The following is a 20,971-nucleotide window of genomic DNA, read 5'->3' as shown; positions in this document are numbered from 1 at the left end:
TTGCTCAGCCATTATCTATAATGCAGGACCCTAAACTGGTCAGCCTCAGTCCATACTGTGAGATCCCGAACTGCTCAGCCACGGTCCATACTGCAAGACCCTAAACTGCTTAGCCTCAGTCCATACTGCATGACCCTAAACGTTTCATCCTCGGTCCATACTGCATTACCTAAAACTGCTCAGCCTCGATCCGTATTGCACAACCTTAAACGGCTCAACCTCGGTCCATACTGCATGACCCAAAACTGGTCAGCATCAGTACCTACTGCATCACCCTAAATTTCCCAGCCTTGGTACACACTGCATGACCTTAAACTGCTCAGCCTCGTTTCAAACTGCATATCCCTAAACAGCTCTGCCTCGTTCCTTACTGCCCCAAAACTACTCGACCTCGATCCATAATGCATGACACTAAACTTCTCAGCATTGGTCCATACTGCATGACCCTAAACTACTCAGCCACGGTCCATACTGCATGACCCTAAACAATCAACCTCGATCCATATTGTATGACCCTAAATTGCTCAGCCTCTGTCCATATTGCATGACCCTAAGCTGCTCAGCCTCGGTCCATACTTCATGACCCTAAACTGCTCAGCCTCATTTCATAATACATGACCCTAAACTGCTCATCCGTGGTCCATACTGCAAGAACCTAAGCTGTTCAGCCTCGGTCCATCTTACATAACCCTAAAGTGCTCAACCTCGATTCATACTGCATGACATTAAACCTCTCAGCCTCTTTTTTTACTGAATGACCCTAAACTGTTAAGCCTCGGTCCTTACCCCATGACTCTAAGTAGTCAACCTCGGTCCATATTGCGTGACCGTTAAATTACTCAGCCTCGGTTCATAAGGCATGAGAAAAAACTGCTCAGCCTCAGTCCATACCACATGACCCTAAACTGCTCAGCCTCATTTCATACTGCATAACACTAAACTGCTCATTCTCGGTCCATACTGCGTGACCCTAAACTTCTTAGCCTCGATGCATACTTCATGATCCTCAACTGCTCAATCTCGGTCCGTACTACAAGACCCGAAACTGCTCAGTCTCGATCCATACTGCAAGACCTGAAACTGCTAAGCCTCGGTCTATATTGCATGACCCTATGTTGCTCAGCCTTAGTCAATACTGCATGACACTAAACTGCTAAGCCTTGGTCCATACTGCAAGACCCTAAACTACTCATCCACAGTCCATAATGCATGACCCTAAACTGGTCAGTCATGGTCCATACTGCAAGACCCTAAACTGGTTAGCCACGGTCCATACTGCATGACCCTAAACTGCTAAGCCTCGGTCCATACTGCATGACTCTAAACTGTTCAGCCCTGGTCCATATTGCATGACCCTAATTTGTTCAGCATTGGTCTGTACTACAAGACATTAAACTCCTCAGCCACGGTCCATACTGCATGACCCTAAACTACTCAGTCTTAGTCTTTACAGCATGACCTTGAACTGCTCTACCTCGATCCATACTGCATGACCCTAAACTGTACATCCTGGATCCATATTACATGATCTTAAACCACTCAGCCTCGATCCATACTGTTCCTCTACCACGATTCATACTGCATGACCCTAAACTGCTCATCCTCGGTCCACAATGCATGACCCTAAACTGCTCAGCCATTTCCATAGTGCAAGGCCCTAAGTTGCTTAGCCTCAGTCCATACTGCATGACCCCAAACCGCTATACCTCAATCCAAACTGCATGACCCTAAATTACTCAGCCTCGGTCCGTACTGCGTGACCCTAAACTGCATACGGCATGAACCTAAACTGCTCAACCTCTGCCCAAAATGCGTGACCCTAAACTTCTCAACCTCAATCCATACTACATGACCATAAACTGCTCAACCTCGGTCCATATTGCATGACCTTGAACTGCTCAACCTCGGTCTGTACTTCATGACTCTAAACTACTTAGCCTAAGACCATACTGGATAACCCTAAACTTCTCATCGTCGGTCCATAATGCTGCTAAGCCTCGTTTTATATTGCTTGACCCTAAATATCTTTGCCTCCGTCCATACTGCATGACCCAAAACTTCTCAACCTCAGTCCATATTGCATGACCCTAAAACCGTTCAGCCTCTGTCCATACTGCATGAGCCTCAACTGCTCAGCCTCGATTCATACTGCAAGACTCTAAACTTCTCAGCCTAAACCTAAATTGCACGATTCTAAACTGCTCAGCCTCGGTCCATACTGCATGACCCTAAACTGCTCAGCCTTGGTCCATAGCGCATGTCACTAAACTGCTCAGCCTCAGTCACAACTGCATGACCCTAAACTGCTCAACCTCGATCCATACTGCATGATCCTAAACTGCTCAACCTCGATCCATACTGCATCACCCTAAACTGCTTAGCCTCGATCCATACTCCATGACCCTAAACCTCTCAGCCTCAGTTCATACTATATGACCCTAAATGTCTCAACCTCGCTCCAAACTGCATTACTCAAAACTGCTCAGCCTTAGTCCATACTGCATGACCCTAAACTACTAAACCTTGGTCCATACTGTACGACCCTTAACGGCTCATCCTCGATCCATACTGCATGACCCCAAACTGGTCAGCCTCAGTACCTGCTGCGGGACCCTAATATGCTCACTCTTGGTACATCATGCCCGACCCTAAACTGCTCATCCTTGTTTCATACTGCATAACCTTATACTGCACAGCCTCGGACCATATTGCATGGCCCTAAACTGCTCTAGCTCGGCCCATACTGTATGACCCTAAACTGCTCAACCTCGATCCATACTGCATAACCCTAAACTTCTTAGCCTCGGTCCATACTGCATGACACTAAACTGCTCAGCCTCGGTCCTTACTGCATAACCTTAAACAGTCAACCTCGGTCCATACTGCATGACCCTAAATTGCTCAGCCTTGGTCCATACTGCATGACCCCAAACTGCACCGCCTCGGTCCATACTGCATGACCCTAAATTGCTCAGCCTTAGTCCATACAGTATGATCTTAAACTGCTCAGCATCTGTCCATACTGCTTGACCCTAAACTTCTCTGCTTCAGTTCATACTACATGTCCCTAAACTGCTTAGCCACGATCCATACAGCAAGACCTTGAACTGTGCAGCCAAGATCCATACTGCAAGTCCCTAAACTGCTCAACCTCAATCCATACTGCATGACCCAAAATTGCTCAGCCTCGATCCATACTGCATGATCCAAAACTGTTCAACCACGGTGCATATTCCTAAACCCTGAACTACTCAGCCACGGTCCGTACCGTAAGTCTTTAAACTGCTCATCCTCGATCCATACTGCATGGCCCTTAATGTCTCTGCCTTGGTCCATACTGCATTACCCAAAACTGCTCAACCTCGATCCATACTGAACGACCCTATTCGTCTCAACCTCGGTTCATACTGCATGACCCAAAACTGGTCAGCCTCGATAACTATTGCATCACCCTAAACTGCTGAGCTGCGGTACATACTGCATGACCCAAAACTTCTCAGCCTCGTTTCATACTTCATGATCCTATACTGCTCAGCCTCGATCCATACTGCATGACCCAAACCTGCTTAGCCACGGTCCATACTGCAAGACCCTGAACTACTCAGCCATGGCCCATACAACAAGACGCTAAACTGCTCAACCTCGGTCCATACTACAAGACCCTAAACATCTCAGCCTCATTCCATATTGCATTACCCAAAACTTCTCAGCCTCGGTCCCTACTCCATGACCCTAAACTACTAAGCCTCGGTCCATACTACACGACCCTTAACGGCTCAGCCACGGTCCATACTGCATGACCCCAAACTTGTCAGCCTCGCCTCGGTACCTACTGCATGACCCACAAATGCTCAGCCTCGATACATACTGCATGACCCTAAACTTCTCAGCCTCATTTCTTACTGCATGACCCTAAACGGCACAGGCTCGGATGAAGCTGCATGACCCTAAACTACTCAACCAAGGCCCATACTGCAAGCCCCTAAATTGCTCAGCCTCGGTCCATACTTGCTTGACACTAATTTTCTCAGCCTCGTTCCATACTGCATGACCCTAAACCGTCAAACTCGGTCCATACTTTATGACCCTAAAATGCTCAGCCTCGGTCCATACTCCATGACCCTAACTTGCTCCACCTCGGTCCATACTGCATGACTTTAAACTGCTCAAACTTGATCCATTGTCAATGATCTTGAACTGCTCAGCTGAGATCCATACTGTATGACCCAAAATTTCTCACCCTCGGTTGGTACTACATGTCCCTATACTGCTCAGCCACAATCCATACTGCAAGACCCTGAACTGCTCAGCCGAGATCGAAACTGAAACAATTTAAACTGCTCAGCCTCGGTCCATATTGCATGACCCAAAACTTCTCAGCCTCAGTCCATACTGCACGACCCTAAACTGCTCAGCCACGGTCTATACTGCTAGAACCTGAACTGCTCATCCACGGTCTATACTGCATGACCCTAAATTGCTCAGCCTTGGTCCATACTTCATGAACCTAAACATCTTAACCTCGGTCCATACTGCATTACGCAAAATCGCTCAGCCTCGGTCCATATTGCATGACCCAAAACTTCTCAGCCTCAGTCCATACTGCACGACCCTAAACTGCTCAGCCACGGTCTATACTGCTAGAACCTGAACTGCTTATCCACGGTCTAGACTGCATGACCCTAAATTGCTCAGCCTTAGTCCATACTTCATGAATCTAAACATCTCAGCCTCGGTCCATACTGCATTACACAAAATTGCTCAGCCTCGGTCTGTACTGCATGACCCTAAATGGCTCGACCTCAGTCCATACTGCATGACCCCAAACTGCTCAGCCTCGGTACCTACGGCATCACCCTAAACTGCTCAGGCTCGATACATACTGCATGAGCCAAAACTGCTCAGACTCGTTTCATACTGCATGACCCTAAACTGCATAGCCTCGTTCTTTACATCCCCTAAACTACTCAGTCTCGATCCATACTGCATGACACTAAACTTCTCTACCTCGGCTCATACTGCATGACCCTAAATTACTCAGCCTCAGGCCTTATTGGATGACCCTAAACAGTCAACATTGGTCCATATTGCGTGACCCAAAACTGCTCAGCCTCGGTCCATACTGCATGACCCTAACCAGCTCAGCCTTCGTCCATACTGCATGACCCTAAACTGCTCGGCCTCATTTCATACTGCATGAGCCAAAACTGCTCATCCGTGGTCCATACTGTAAGTCCTTAAACTTCTCAGCCTCGGTCCATACTGCATGATTGTAAACTGATTAGCCTCAGTCCATACTGCATGACACTAAATTGCTCAGCCTCGGTCCATACTGCATGACCCTAAACTGCTAAGCCTCGATCCTTACTCCATGATCGTAAACAGTCAACCTCGGTCCATATTGCATGGCCTTTAAACTGGTTAGCCTCGGTCCATATTGCATGACCTTAAACTGCTCAGCCTCGGTTCATACTATATGACCCTAAACTGCTAAGCCTCATTTCATACTGCATGACCCTAAATGTCTCATCCTCAGTCCATACTATGTGACCCTAAACTGCTCAACCTCGATGCATATTTCAGGACCCTAAATGCTCAACCTCGGTCCATACTGCAAGACCCTAATCTATTCATCCACAGTCCATTCTGCATCCCTAAAACACTTAGCCCCGGTTCATATTGCATGACCCTGAGATGTTCAATGGAAGTTAGATCACCAAGGGTGATGGGTCTTAGCCTTCCTCCACTATAGCAGGAGGAAAATTGCTCAAACATTTCGTCAAGAGTTGCTTGAGGGTTATCGTTTATGAATCTTTGGAGCCACATCGAGGGTTCTTCTGACAAGCTATGCAAGAACATGACCTTACGTTGGTTGGGTCGGTCTCATAGTGTATGGACCATAAATAAGTAGGCATTGATGTGTGCCGTAGGATTCCCTTTCCCTGAAAATATATTTCTGAACTGTGGCATCACAAACCCCACTGGTAGTTCTTCTAGGTATCCTAGAACTTCTTGTACATAAGCATTAGGAGTTGAGAAATCCCATATTCTCATTTTCTCTAAAGAGTCTTGGGCATTTTTTATAAGAGCGAATTGAGAAGTCATTGTAGCTGTGAGCTGGCTTAGTTGTATGGTTTGTTGAACCTGATTTTGTGGTATGTGACTCGTATGAACTGGTTGTTGGGCCCATGTAGCGAGTTGCCCCAAAGACTGAGCTTAAGGAATGAGTTGAACTTGATGTGCCGGTTGTTGGCTTGTAGACTCACCCGAGTTGAATTGGGTCAGAGTATACCCATTACTCTGAGGTTGCATGAGTTGGCCATGCAAGGAGGCATGCAGGATAGAACTACCACTTAACTGGGATGGATGATTCAAGTTGTTACGACAACTAGACCTCTGACCTTGAGCGGCGAGTTCTACCTGACCCTAACCTTGATTGGACGATCTATCCCTAGTGTTAGGGTACTCCCTTGCGTTAGCACTGGTCTGAATGCCACAACTACTGCTAGAGGGAGTCTGCCCTCTTAGCAGTCTTGGGCTTGAGTGATGATTAGATCTAGACCCCTGGCCCATAGTGGGTTGGATTGGTAGGCTAACAGCCCTAAGATTATCCTAGTTTGAGCCAAAATGTTGGGCTTGGCCTATGGCTAGAGCTTCTGACCAGACTTTTCTAGATTAAGTGAACTGGATGGTGTATCCTCTATTGAGCAGGTCTTGAAAGTAAGCATACACCTTAGGATTGTCTTTATATCGAGTTAGGTCAAAACCCTGATCTTTACTAGTGATGGGTTGCTTGGGTAGACTTTCCCTAGTTATATGTGACATTCACCCACTAACTAGTTGGTTGCCAAGACTGGATTGTTGGGCTGCTAATTGACCATGGGGGTTCACACTGCTGAGATCAGCTAACTCAGAGATTTGGGCCGGGGCCTTAGTTGGTGAAGGTGATGAACAACATTCGTCCTCTTTTTTATTATTATTAATCTTAATTTTTAATGTCTTATAGAGATTGTTAGTTAGTTATACATCATAAATTATTAATGCAAAGACAATTATAAAAAAAATTCTTTATGTTGAGAATCTAAAGGGTATAAGGGAAAATTGCACCCCCCCCCCCCCCCCCCCCCCCCCCTTCCCCCCCAAAATGGACTTTTTACGCATTTTACCCCTACCCAACTTTTCCTAGCAACTTCTCACAAAAAATCATGTTTCCTAGCAAGTACCCCCTATACAAAAAGGTTTTTTTTTTTGACAAAAGTACCCTTCCCTCATGTGATAAATCACTTTCGGATCCCAATAAAAGGAAACGTCGTACCACACTTGTACAATGCCGGATTGCTCACTTCAAAACGCCAGACCGCTACTTCAAAACGTCGAATTGCTCACTTCAAAACGCCAGACCGCTACTTCAAAACGCCGGATTGCTCACTTCAAAACTCCAAACCGCTACTTCAAAACGCCGGACTGCCCCTTCAAAATGCCAAACCGCCATATCAAAACGCCGGCTTGTCCCTTCAAAATGCCAGACTGCTATCATGAAATGCCGGACCGCTACCATGAAACGCCGGATCATCACCATGAAACGCTGGACCGGCCATTCCAGCAAAAATAATCGCCAAACCGCCTGTTCAAAATGCCGGACCGCTCTCTCCAATGAAAATAATTTGTTATGTGAGAGAAGGGTATTTTCATCCAAAAAAAATGAACTTTTATATAGAAGTATTTGCTAGAAAAAGTTGGGTGGGATAAAGTGCGTAACACGTCCATTTTGAGGAGTTTTTTACAATTTTCCTGAAATATAATCGCTCTTTCTCCCTTTCCACGGAACATTGCTCTAGGATGCCCTCTAATAATGGAGTAGCATGCTTGACAACCCTACTGCTCTCTCTCTCTTCATTAGCTTTCATACTCTCTTTCTATCCCATTGTGGAAGTTTAGGAAGTCTCCCGATTGTTTTTGTGTATTGTTCAACCATCCTTCTGAGCAGAGCAACTGTAATCTTTGTCACGTTAAATGGTTAGTAACAATCACTTCAAGTTCTCTCAGCATGCCTCAATGCATCTCTCTCTGTCAACTAAATAACTCTCTCCCTCTACATTTGTTGGAATTTACATTTAGTTATTATTAGAGTAATAAAAATTAACTATGGGAATTGAGTTTTGAGCCAACATAAGCTTTCAGAAACCATCCTCATGATTGAGATACTCGAAAACGAATAGATCTGCTCTCACATCAGTGGCAGAGCCAGCATAGATCCAAAACACGAAATATTGAATAAAATATTAATAAAAAACTAGATCTAACAAAAATAACTGAAAATTAAATAAAAAGATGATAAGAAAAATACCTGGCCGAGCCAATTGGCCCGGTAAACTCGAGGCTTTGAGGCCTCGCCCACTGCGACGACTATGTTTATACCGGGGAACGTCTCTGCCTCTCTTCAATATTGACCAAGCCTTAACGTAGTTGAATGGTTATCTTAGACCTGTTCTAAGCTTAGGGTTGCAGGTTTAATGACTAGGGTTTGACTAGAGCTTATCTAGATCTACTATATGTTTTCTATCTGGTCTCTCCAAGGATCAGGTTTCTTGGCTTATGGGTTAACAAAGTCCAAACCTAAATGCGTCACGAAATGTGTTTATATAAAGGCTCAAATCATACTAGAATGAATATATACAAATTTCAAGCAGATTTGCCTGCCAAATTGCCATTTTGGGGGTCAAAGGGAGCCCAAATCTGACCAAAATTAGCAGTTGTGTTTTTATGAAATTGCCTACCAAAAAATTAGGTAAAAATAAGCTATTTTGTTATTTTCACTTGATTTATTACTAAAACAATGGCCTCACAGGATTCTGAATCACAGAATAGGGATCACAGACTATGATGGTGGTCCTAAGGGTTCAAGAGTATCACAGAATTTGCCAGTTTTAAAAATGAGGTGTCTACAGCTGCCCTTTTTTGGCACTCCCTATCCTTTAAGGGATAGGTGAGTGGCAAAGAAGTAGACACTCTTTGACGCTCCTTGTCCTTCAAGGGGTAGGTTAGCGGCAAAGATAATACAGACATTTTAAAATTCATCTTAACGTTTTGTCGTCAGAAGGCACACCAACAATCCCACCAAGTGTGCTCCCCGCTTACCCACTAAGGGCATTTTCATCCTAGGGTTTTTGGCATGAGACGTCAGTGAGTTACACAAGCTTCAAACTCGAGTTGGATTTTCTGGTCATGCCACTTAACTTCAGAGCTTTTCACAACGTCTCATTCTTAAACCTGACATTTTCTTTGATTTTTTAAGGGTTTCTTATGGTCTTATATAGGTTTTTCTAGTTTAAGAAAATGTTTGCCTAGTCAATTCTGAAGAGAGAGATGAGGCGGCAATGCGGTAATCATCATATACAGGTGTCCAAACTCCTTCGTGTTTAAAATTATTTTTAGAAATTTTGAAAACAAGGGGGGAATTTTGAAATAGAACCCGGAACTTGGGAAATGTCACAGTTTTTTTTAAAAAAGCAAAGTTTTTTGAAAATACAAGACGTATAATGAAAATTTTCAAATGAGAAATATATTTTGAAAAACAAATTTTTAGCTAGCAATTTTAGCTCTTGCAACCATATAACCCTCTAAGCAGTTTAACATCATGCAATGATGGACAGGGTAGTTGGCAATTATACTCATACAACTATAGAGTGCTTTTTAAAAGAAATGTTTTGAAATGAAATTTTTAAGATTTTTTTTTTTTTTTTTTAATATGGGTTTTACAGTTTAACCACTTGTGACCCCTTTAGTGGACCCTATATGAGCATGTCTGGTCCTTGCTTGAATCTTAGAGAAGAAGAATCATCAAGTATTTCTTTATCTTTTAACCTCGGCTCTTGTATATCAATTCAAAGGATAGTTCGCTAGAGTTTTCGAGCAAAATAGAGTCTTGAAGAACACATGATACTGCCCCTAGGTATTCAAAATCTCTTTGAATTTTCGATTTCATTCCTCCACCATTCAACTTTTGAAGTCCAGATGATCGAGGTTCTTAACAGTGTTCCATCAGGCTACTACTCATTGATTTTTCTTTTGACACCATTCTGACTCAGGAAGATAAGATGTTTAGAGAGAAAAGACTTTGGAGAATAGAAGGAAAGGAGATAACTTCTTCTTTTTCATTGCCTAGGGGTCCCATTCGGGTTTTCAGCCCGGTAGCATTTTTTTCAATGCTTGGGATTCCTTTCGGATTTGAAACCCTGCGGATTTTTTTTATTATTATTTATTTTTCATTGCTCTGAGGTCCCTTTCAGGTGTTCAGCCTGGTTGTCTTTTTTCCAACGCTTGGGTTTCCTTTTAGATTTTTAGCCCAGCAGATTTTCTTTCCATTTTTTTTTTTTTTAACAAATAAAATGATGACAAAGGAAGAGGAGGAGAAAGAAGAAGAAGAGTCAATGGTTTTTTTTTTTATTTTCCATTTCACTTTAAGACTATGTAAGAATTTGAGCATCTGTCCCTTATCCAGGTGGAAGGGAGGTTCTAATATTAGTCGTCCTTTAATTTCCCTTGCCCCAGGTTGATATCCAATATTTCTTTGACAATGGTCGTCGAGTTCCCCTTGGATTTATCCTTTGAATTACCCCACTTGAACCTTGATTTTGGGACTAAGAATCACTCTTAGTTTCCTAATACCTCAATCTTTTGCATGGACGGATAAGCTCATTAGTTTCTCCCCGTTAAAGATATAATTTGTGTTACTCATTAGGTGTTAATGCCTTTTAAAATTTGAGGCGTGAATGCCCCATTTGGTTTTTTGCGAGACGTGAGTGATCACCCAATTCCTTTTCAATTATCTTTTTCATTCCAAATTTTGTGTTTCTTTTCAGGAGTTAACGTGGTAGGCTCCTTCTCAATGCTCGAGCTTGGGTGAGACTATCGCACAAGTTGAGCGACTGAGTTAATAGTGGATGGCATTTGGCATGTTGAGAGTTAACAAATAAGGGCTCAATCTCATTAACTACCCATGTTGTACTAGCTTCATAAGAGGAGACTGCCCCAATTGACTAGTTTGATGGGGGTTTCCCATATAGGGCTTTCTGTTCCATTAGGAACTTCTTTTGCACGAGATGATCTTTTTAGATATGGGGGTGCCCCGGTTATCGGAGTTGTACTCCCGCCCCAGTTAATCTCTAGAAATCTCTCCTCTTGAGAAGGTGATGCAATTTGGTCCTCAGCTTTTAATTCCCCATCCCAGATGGGTGGATCATCTAGGAAGTCTTGTGAAGGCAACCCAGGTGGGCCTCTTAGAATTTCTAGAAGGTCAACTTCTTTTGATATTTGAGGCAATAGGTCTCCTTGAATATTTGCTCATTTGCCTTCTCTTGAGTTATTGTCCAGAAAGTAAGGTTTTTCTTGTCACCATGAGTTTGAGAATCCACAGCTTCTGAGTCTTGGTTGAGCTTATGCTCGAGTTCATCTTGCTCTTACAAGTTTGATTCATTGTCACACATGTGCGAATCATTTATTATGTTAATTTGGAAGTACAGATTGAAAGGATCATCTACCCTAGTTTGTTTTTCGATGATGGGGACCTCTTGCACCACTTTTGAAATTGTATCTTGGAGTGGAATTTCGCATACGATGACCATTTCTTTTGCCTTTTCTTGGGTTATGGGCTTGGAGCTAAGGATATCCTCATTACTTTGATTTTGAGGATCCGTAGTCATTAACTCCCGGGTGAGCTTATGCTTGATTTTTTCTTCATCTATCAGATTTTCCAGTTGATTTTCTCTTGTGCTCCAAGGCCATTGTGAATGCTCTTCTGTCTTGGGTGCAGTTTGTGATTCTTCTGAGTTAATCAAGTTTACATTAGAATTGTTTGTCGAGATATCTAGAGTTTTGGTTCTTCTTTGTCATCGACCTCTTTCTTTGTGACATTTGTCTTGTCATTATCAATGAGGTCCTGAATTCTATGCCTAAAATGTCGACATTCATCGATGTTGTGGGCATAATTTGGATGTCAATCACACCATTGTGATGTATCTTCCCCATGGAAGGGAGGATTCCTGGTTACTGCAGGTAATTCTATAAGCATTGCTTTAAAAAACTTCGTAAGGACATTAGTCATACGTTCATCAATGGGAGAGAATTCCCTTGGTGTGGAAGTCTACATCCTCCATGTGGTAGAGTACTTTTTTGTCTCTTCTCGTGGATAGTTTGCAGAAGGACTTTTTTTCTCGATCAATTCCACCTCTCTTCCTTGAGAGGGTCTTCACTAGGCGTGTCCTCATTTTCATCTCCTTCTTGTGGAGGGTTGACTATCATTAGGTCGTTAGAGACTTTGGCTTCATCTTCATTGGCTCGCTCATATCGCGATACTCTTTCGAGCATAACGTCAAACGAGTAAGGGACTGCCCCCTTACTGAAGAAGGTGACATATTCTGGAGTCATGTTCTCTAATACCATGTCTACCTTCATGGCTTCACGAAGTGGAGTTTCAACAACTCGCATAGCGGCCTCTCTGAATCTGGTTATAAAGTCAGAAAGAGATTTGCCTGACTTTTGTTTGGTGGAACTTAACTCATCAAGGGTGACGAGTCTTGACCCTGTCCCTCAATAGTAGGAGGAAAATTGCCTGAACATTTTGTCAGGAGTTGCTTGAGGGTTATCCATGAATTTCTGGTGCCACATCAAGGGCTCTTCTGATAAGCTATGCGAGAACATTACCTTAAGTTGGTTAGGTAGGTTTCACAGTGTATGGATAATTAATAAGTAGATGTTGATGTGTGCCTCAAGATCATCTTTCCCATAAAATTTGAATCTAAATTGTGGCAACACAAACCCTACTGGTAGATCTTCGAGGTGTCCTAAAGTTTCTTGTACATAGGCTTTAGGAGCTGAGAAATTCCATATTCTCATTTTCTCTAAAGATTTTTGAAGGTGTCTCATGTGGGTGAATTGAGTTGTTATAATAGTGACCTAGCTCGGTTGCATGGTTTGTTGAACTTGGATTTGTGGTAAGTGGCTTATATAGGCTAGTTGTTGGGCCCATGTAGTGGGTTGCCTCAAGAATTGAGCCAAGGGAGTGTGGTGAACTCGGTGTGCCGGTTGTCGGCCTATAGACTCACCTGGTTTTAACTGGGCCTGAGTTGATCCATTACTTGGAGTTTACACTACGTGGCCACACAAGAAAGCCTGCAGGATTGGATCACCACTTGACTGGGATGTACAACTTGAGTTGCTATGATGACTAGACCTCTAAACTTTTGCACCTAGTTCTACCTGCCCTTAACCATGACTGGATGATCTATCCCTGGGGTCAGGGTAATCTCTTGTCCCAACACTGGATTGAAAGAGTGAAGGAAGACCATAACTACTGACAGATGGAGTCTGCCCCCTAGGTAGTCCTGGGCTCGAGTGATGACTAGAGTTAAACCCTTGGCCCCTAGTCGATTGGGTTGGCAGGCAAGCACCCCTAGGGTTATCCTGGTTTGAGCCAACAGGTTGGGCATGCCTTATAGCTTGAGCTTCTGACCTAACCTGCTTGTATTGACTACGCTGGATGATGTACCCTCGGCTCAACAGATCTTAAAAGTATGCATGCACCCTAGGATTGCTTTGATACCTGGTTAGGTCAAAACTCTAACTTTCACTGGTGCTGGGTTGCTTGGGTAGACTTTCCCTAACTGTGTATGAACCCACTTTCCCCCTAAGTAGCCGCTTACAAAGAATGAAATGTTGGGCTGCTAATTGAACATTGGGGTTAACCCGGCTAAAATTGGTTGACCCAGGGATCTAGGCTGGGGCCTTACTCTTGGCATGTCAACTGGATGTAAGGCTAACCTCCATGTCCTGGAGGATTGCCCCAGGCCTAACTCCTAGACTATTCAGGGTGTTATGGACCCTACTAACTAGTTGGCCTGTAGCTTTTAAATATGGCCCTGAGGGTTACCAATTGGCGGCTCAGACCACTAGGTATGGTTGTATGTCGGTTGAGACTCGGCTCACTGACACGAGTGCTATGGATTTGTGAGGAAGCACAGTGACGGTACCTCTCAAACTGGCTAGGTTCTCTGGATCTAGACTAGATTGGAACCATAGGGTTTGACCTTGCGCTGCTTTGATCCTGGGTCATAACTCCTAAACTCATGCTAGAGTAGAAAGATTGGAGTACAAACTTGGTTTGGACCTGATTCAAGAGTCGGTCTTAACTGAGCATGAGCCTTGTCCTAGAGCTAGAAAGACCTGTGTCTTAACTTGATGAACTTAGGTTTGAACCTTAAACTAAGGTGAACCTAGTCTAAGTCTAGGATAAACTCTGAATCTAGACCTAATCTAGGATTAGACTGGATGGACCTTGTTAAACTCGATGGGTTTCAGTTTGAAAGCTGAGCTAGGATGAACCTAGACTAGTTTTAGAGGCAACTCTATACTTAGACCTAGGCTAGGACCTAGACTAAGATCTTGACTAGATGGGTATGAGTCTTGGCTCGGACCGAGAGGGGGTCTAAGTTCAGACTTAGGCGTTAACCTGGTTTGGACCTGGGCTAGGTTGAGCACAAGCCTGGGCTTGGACCTAGAAGGATTGGTTATCAGACCAGCTGTTGACTCGGACTGAATCAAGGTTGGGTTAGGCACGGGCCTTTGGCTCGGACCAAAAGGTGGCCTAGGTTCGGACCTAGGTGTGAACCTGATTCAGATCTGGGCTAGGCTGGGCACAAGCCTGGACTTGGACTCAGAAGGTTTCAAATTTAGACCGAGTGTGGACCCGGACTACGGTCTAGGTGAGATTTGGCATGAGCCTTGGCTCAGACCAAAAAGGGTCCTAGGTTCAGATCTGAGTGTGACCCTGGTTCAGACCTAGGCTAGACCGGGTACAAGTCTTGACTTGAATCTAGAAGGTTTCAACTCGGACTAGAAGCGGATCTGGACTGAGATCTATGACTAATCAACTGAGATAAACAAAATATATACTCGAAAACTTTGCCCTAAACTATGGGTAGGCTCGGTCTGAGTAGGTTTCTAACTATTGAAATGCGGCTAGGCTGAGTAGGTCCCCATGTAAGTCCTGATTACTTGTCAAATGAATCAACCAGGTTCTACTCTATGTGGAGTTGCTTTGAGGCTAAGGATTACGGAGGGGTGCTCACAATTAAAGTTACACGAATCTCAACTGCCTCGGCTCTCAAAACTAGGTTCCCCTCACGACAGTTAATGCCGGATTTTGGAGGTTTTCAAAAAAATTTATTGGTTTCCCAGGCTTCCCCTATCCATTGTGTGAAATGGTGAGTAAAGGAGCACGCAAGTAAAAAGAAAGTGGCAAGCAAACAAACATACAAGAAACAAAGAAATGTGAGGACTTGTCACAAATCGTGCTGAGTGAAGTGTTTTTTGAGTTGGAGTCTTGACCGACCAAAAGCACAATTTAGGTGCGGGGGTAAGTAACCCCTAAGAAGGTATACAGTAAATAAAAGTGGAACCAAGCACAACCCGTGCCTAGTTGAGCACACCCCGAATCGAGGGTGACTCGATCAAGGTATCATTAGAGAGAGACTGCAGGTGACCTTGGAAATTTTTTTTTTTTTAATGAAAAGAGAAAGAAGTGGCAAATGCTGAATTACAAGCAAAGAAATGAAGGAGATTTTTTTTTTGTTTTTGACAGTTTTTTTTTTTTTGAAACGAGGGAGAGGCTTGAGAGGTGATTTTTCCTTTTAAGTAAATATTCTTTTTTAAAAAAAATAATAAAAATAAAGTGGCTTTAAAGAAAGAAATTTTTGTAACAAAAGTGATTTTTTTTAAAACAAAATAAGCCTTAATTTTTTTTTCTTGCAAAGAAAATTTTCCTTTTTGAAAATGAAAAAGGCCTTAAAAGTTTTATTTTTTTTAAAAGAATAAGTATATGGAAGATTTTAAAATGAACAAGAAAGGGTGCAATTTTTTTTATTTTTTTTTTGACACAAAGATGCCAAAACAAAAACTGCTGATTTTTTAAAAAGAATGGTTAAATGTTCAATTTTCTTTTTCCTTTTGGCCTTTTTTGTTTTTTTGTATTTTTGTTTTTATAAGATAGATGGCCTTAAACACACGACTTTCTTTTTTGGGAGATATAATGGCCATAAAAGAAAATAAAACAATTTGTTTTTTTTTTTTTACACAGCGGCCTAATTTTCTTTTCTCTTTTTTGAAACAAAGAAAGTTCTTCTTTTAGCAAAAGTTTTCTTTTTTTGGAGATAGAATGGCCTTACAAAAACAAAAATTTCACAACAACCATCACTTTTATTTTTATTTTTTTGAACCAGAAAGGCCTTAAAAGTTTTTATTTTTTGAAATAAAATCATAAAAGAGCAAACCTTTTTTTTCTTTTTCTTTTTTTTCTTTCTGTTTCAAGCCGATGAGGCCTTAGAAATTTTTTTTTTTATAGAGGCCAAAAAAAAGTCCAAAAGATTACCCAGGTCGTAGAAAAGAAAATAACGAATAAAAACCAAAAAATTTGTGATCCGAGAGAGAAACTGTAACTGTTATACTCGGTTGTGCGCACGTGCAAAACAAGTTTTCAGGGGCGCAGGGTCTGATGGGCAGCAGGGAAAACTGGCTTTTGCTGAGGTAAAAACACGAATAGAGAACGCCTGCTTATTTTGCTTTGCAAAGGAGAATGAGTCGAACGCATATCAGGCTACGCACATATGTACTTGGACCCTTACGACTACGAACCTTGCACGACCTCTTTCTCTTATTAAAGTTCAAAAAGCCTTCTCTCTCACTATTATTTCTTCTTGTTACTTTAAATAACACATGAGACCCAACTTTTATCCAATTCCCTTGGAAGCATAGACCCAAACCTTAATCCAATTCCCTTAGGTGCATAAGATAAACCCAAAGAATAATGGTGACAGAGATATTCAAATGATGCCAATAAGAATGATAAAGCGAACGATTTATTTTATTTTATTTTATGTTATACTTACGAGCAGATAAATAAAGAAAAGAAATATTAAATTATAGAAAAGAATCGAAGCAAGGTTTTCGTATGGAAAAAAAATATATATATATATATATATATATATAAACAGCCCTCAAAAGGAGATCGGGGGCTGTTTTATTTATTTATTGTCCTTTTTTTTCGTGCATAGATCTAGCTTGAAATGCCCCACGGTGGGCACTAAGTTGTTTACCGTGCAAATCAGAGAGATTTTCAGAGGAAGATCCCGCAGATCCGTACCACAAACTGATTTTAAAAGTGATAGAGAGTGGGACAATCAAATTCTGATCCGAGGTCAGATCTATTCGGAAACGAATAGATCTGATCTCAGATCAGTGGCAGAGCCAGCATAGATCCAAAAATTCGAAATATTGAATGAAATACGAATAAAAACCTAGATCGAACAAAATAAATGAAAAGATAATAAGAAAAATACCTGGTCGGGTCAGTTGGCTCGACACCCAAGGCTTCGAGGCCTCACCCATATCAGGATCACCACAGCTATGTTTATACTGGGGATCCTCTTTGTCTCTCTTCAATGTTGACCAAACCTTGACTTAATTGAATGGTTATCTTGGACCTATTATAAGTTTAGAGTTGCAAGTTTAATGGTTAGGGTTTGGCTATAACTTGTCTATATCTAGTATCTGTTTTCTCTCTGGTCTCTCCAAGGCTCAGGTTTTTTGGTTTATGGGTTAACAAAGTCCAACCCTAAATAGGTCACAAAATGTGTTTATATAAAAGCTCAAATCATATTAGAATGGATACATATCAATTCCAAGAAAATTTGCCAGCCAAATTTCCATTTTGGGGGCTAAAGGGAGCCTAAATCTGACCAAAATTAGCAGTTGTGTTTTTGTGATATTGCCTACCAAAAATAGGTAAAAATAAGCTGTTTTTTATTTTTACTTGATTTATTACTAAAACAATGGTCTTGCAAGATTCTGGATCACATGATAGGGATTACCGACTATGATGGTCTATGGTTCAGGGGTTTACTAGGATAGTGCGGTCCTAAGGGTTCAAGATTATCACATAATTTCTTAGTTTTAAAAATGAGGTGTCTACACAATTGCATAAAATTCAATATTATAAGTTGAGTATTGTACCTTGGCTGTATTGAGTTTTTAACTAAAGAAGTATACAGGTCACCTTTATTGGCAGAGGACTGTGCCGATGCCATTGTGTGAAGCGTCACATTCCACCTCAAAAACCTTCGAAAAGTCGGTAGAGCTAGTACTGAAGCTTCAGTTATTTTCTGTTTTAAAACTTTCTTCAACAGCTTCAGTCCGCCGAAACTCTCCTTGCTTTATGCAATCAGTGACTGGTGCAATAATAAAACTAAAATTCCTGATGAACCAGCGATAGAAGGTGGCTAGCCCATGGAAAGGGATGCATGACCTGTACCATTAGCCTCATAAATGTGATGAGAGTATTTGACAGCCCAAATGGCATTACCAACTACTCATAGAGTCCATTTTTTGTTTTAAAGGCCGTCTTCCACTCATCTCCTGAGCGTATTCGAATTTGATGATATCCGCTACGTAGATTTATTTTTGAAAAATTTTTTGAACCGGCTAGCTCATCGCGCTTATCATTAACGCATGGAATTGGAAATCGATATTTGACAATGATCTTGTTGATTGCTCGGCTGTCTATGCAAATTCTCCAAGACCTATCCTTCTTTGGTGTAAACAAGGCAGGAACAGGTACAGGTCTTATACTTTCTTGGATAAATCCCTTGCGAAGGAACTCATCAACCTACTTCTGGAGCTCTTGATGCTCAATAGGACTCATTTGGTAGTGGGGTATGTGGGGTATGTTAGGGAGGCTTGCACCTGGCACTAAGTCAATCTGATGCTAGATATCCCTCATTGGAGGTAGGCCCTTTGGTAACTAATCAGGGGTCACATCAACAAATTCATTATGTTTGTCTTTAACATCTTCATGTACATTGTACGCTTCTCCTCGTTGTTCTTTGGCTACTAACACTTAAATTAAATCTTCCTCTTTTGCTTTCATAAAAGCTTTAAAAGATAACGAGTTGACATTTTTGTCTTTGAGGACTTGAGGGGAAGGAGAATCTCATAAGGGCCAAGGACATACCTTGACTCCATCTTTAACGATCGAGTAAGTGTTTTGTCGGCCATCATGTACTGCACCATGGTCATATTGCTATGGCCTTCCTAGAATGAGGTGGCATGCATCCATAGGAAGAACATCGCACCAAATTTCATCGTGGTACTATTTTCCTATGCTGAATTTAATAACCAAGCACATTTTGTCAACTGGAACTTCACCGCCCCTTTTAAACCACCCAATTTTATAAGGATGTGGGTGCTTTTCGGTCTTAAGTTTTTTATCATCTCAGTAAAGACTATGGTTTCAAAAGACCAAGAGTCAATGATTAGGGTACATACCTTGCCATAAGCAGTGCATTTGGTTCGGAAGATTTTTGTTCTTAACCAGTCTTCAGCGGATTCGCTTTTAGGGGCTGTTAGGACATGCCTAATCACCATACTCTCTCCTTCATTGTCATCCTTGGTTCCATAAAGTTCTGGTTCATCGACTTCTTCTTCTCCCATAGGGTCTAGAAAATGTAGTTTCTTCTTTGGACATTCAAAAGCTTTATGACCCATTTCTCCATACCTAAAACAAGTGTTTGAAGGATTTCTAGTAGTAGTAGCCTTTGAGGTATTTGCATTATCCTTGTTCGCTACTTGAGGGTTTTGGAGGCTAGTGTTTTGTAGCATTCTTATGACAATTTTACCCTTTGAAGCCTTTGACGGTTTCCCTCGCTCTAATCGATAAGAAAGTTTTTTCAACTTTTGTTCAGCCTTTAAGGCCATTTGGTAGGCTTCATTCATATCCCATAGATGTAGTAGTTCAAGCTCATCTTGTAGCATCCCACTAACATATTTAGCTATTAATTGTTCTTCACTTTCTGGAACCTAAGCTCAGCTTAAAAGTTGGTAGAATTCTTTTGCACACTTTCATCTACCTTTTGTTTTAAATGATGAAACCTTTTATATACAGATTGATAGTAATCAGAAGGAAGAAAACGAGCAGTTAGTTTCTCCTTCATTTTTTACCATGTTTGTATTTTTTCTTTTCCACGCCAAACTCGGTCATTTGTTAAAGCTTGCCACCAAATTAGAGGATAGCCCTTAAGTTTAGTGGCAACAAACTTTACTTTTTTAGGTTTCGGTGGATCCCTCCATTCAAAGAAAGTTTCAATACTTGTTATCCAATGAAAAAAATAGTCGGGATCGAGTTACCCGAGAAATCTTCAATATCAAATCGAATGTTTCTATCGCCTCCTTCCATAGCTTTGGCCAACCTCTCTAGGGCTGATTCTTGCCGTCCATCAACTGTTTGCGCAAATGGGTTTTCATCGGCGACACTAGAATTTTCTTTATGGCTACTAGAAGTGTTGGAACTCCTCCCACTTCTTCTTACTTCATGAACTAAGTCCTCAACTAATGCTTTTAGCTCAGCAAACTCATAGGGGTAATGAAATCACTCTTTTATTCCAATACAAAATAATATACAACTGTTTTTTGATAAGGAAAGGAATTAAGAGAGAATCACTTAATCTCACCAGGGAATCACTCACCATTTGGAGAGGAATCACTCGCTCTTAACAGAAGCTCAAAGGAAATTCTCAACTCTATGTTGGCGGAAATGGATCCATTTGGGGGTATTTATAGGCTAAAGATGATATTTCTAGAGATTTATCAAAAACTTTATAGAGAATGTTACTAAATACTTCATTAAACAATAGTTTATTGCTAGATATTTCGAAAGAAGGTTCCTAGATATTTCATTGAATAATACTTTATTAGTAGATATTTTTAGAGAAGTTTCTAGGAAACTTCTTAAGATAATGACATAATTTCGTTCTACGCTTTTATGGAACCCTCAATAACCTTTCTAGATTTGGGGCTTGGGTCTATGGAGAAATGAAACTTAAAAATAGGGTTTACGAATTTATTTTCTCTCTTTTTTTTTGGTGTA

The sequence above is a fragment of the Amborella trichopoda genome, chromosome 9 (assembly GCF_054954075.1).
Source record: "Amborella trichopoda isolate Santa Cruz 75 chromosome 9, AtrichopodaSantaCruz75HAP2 v2.0, whole genome shotgun sequence".
NCBI classification, from domain to species: domain Eukaryota; kingdom Viridiplantae; phylum Streptophyta; class Magnoliopsida; order Amborellales; family Amborellaceae; genus Amborella; species Amborella trichopoda.
This window is presented reverse-complemented; position numbering follows the sequence as displayed.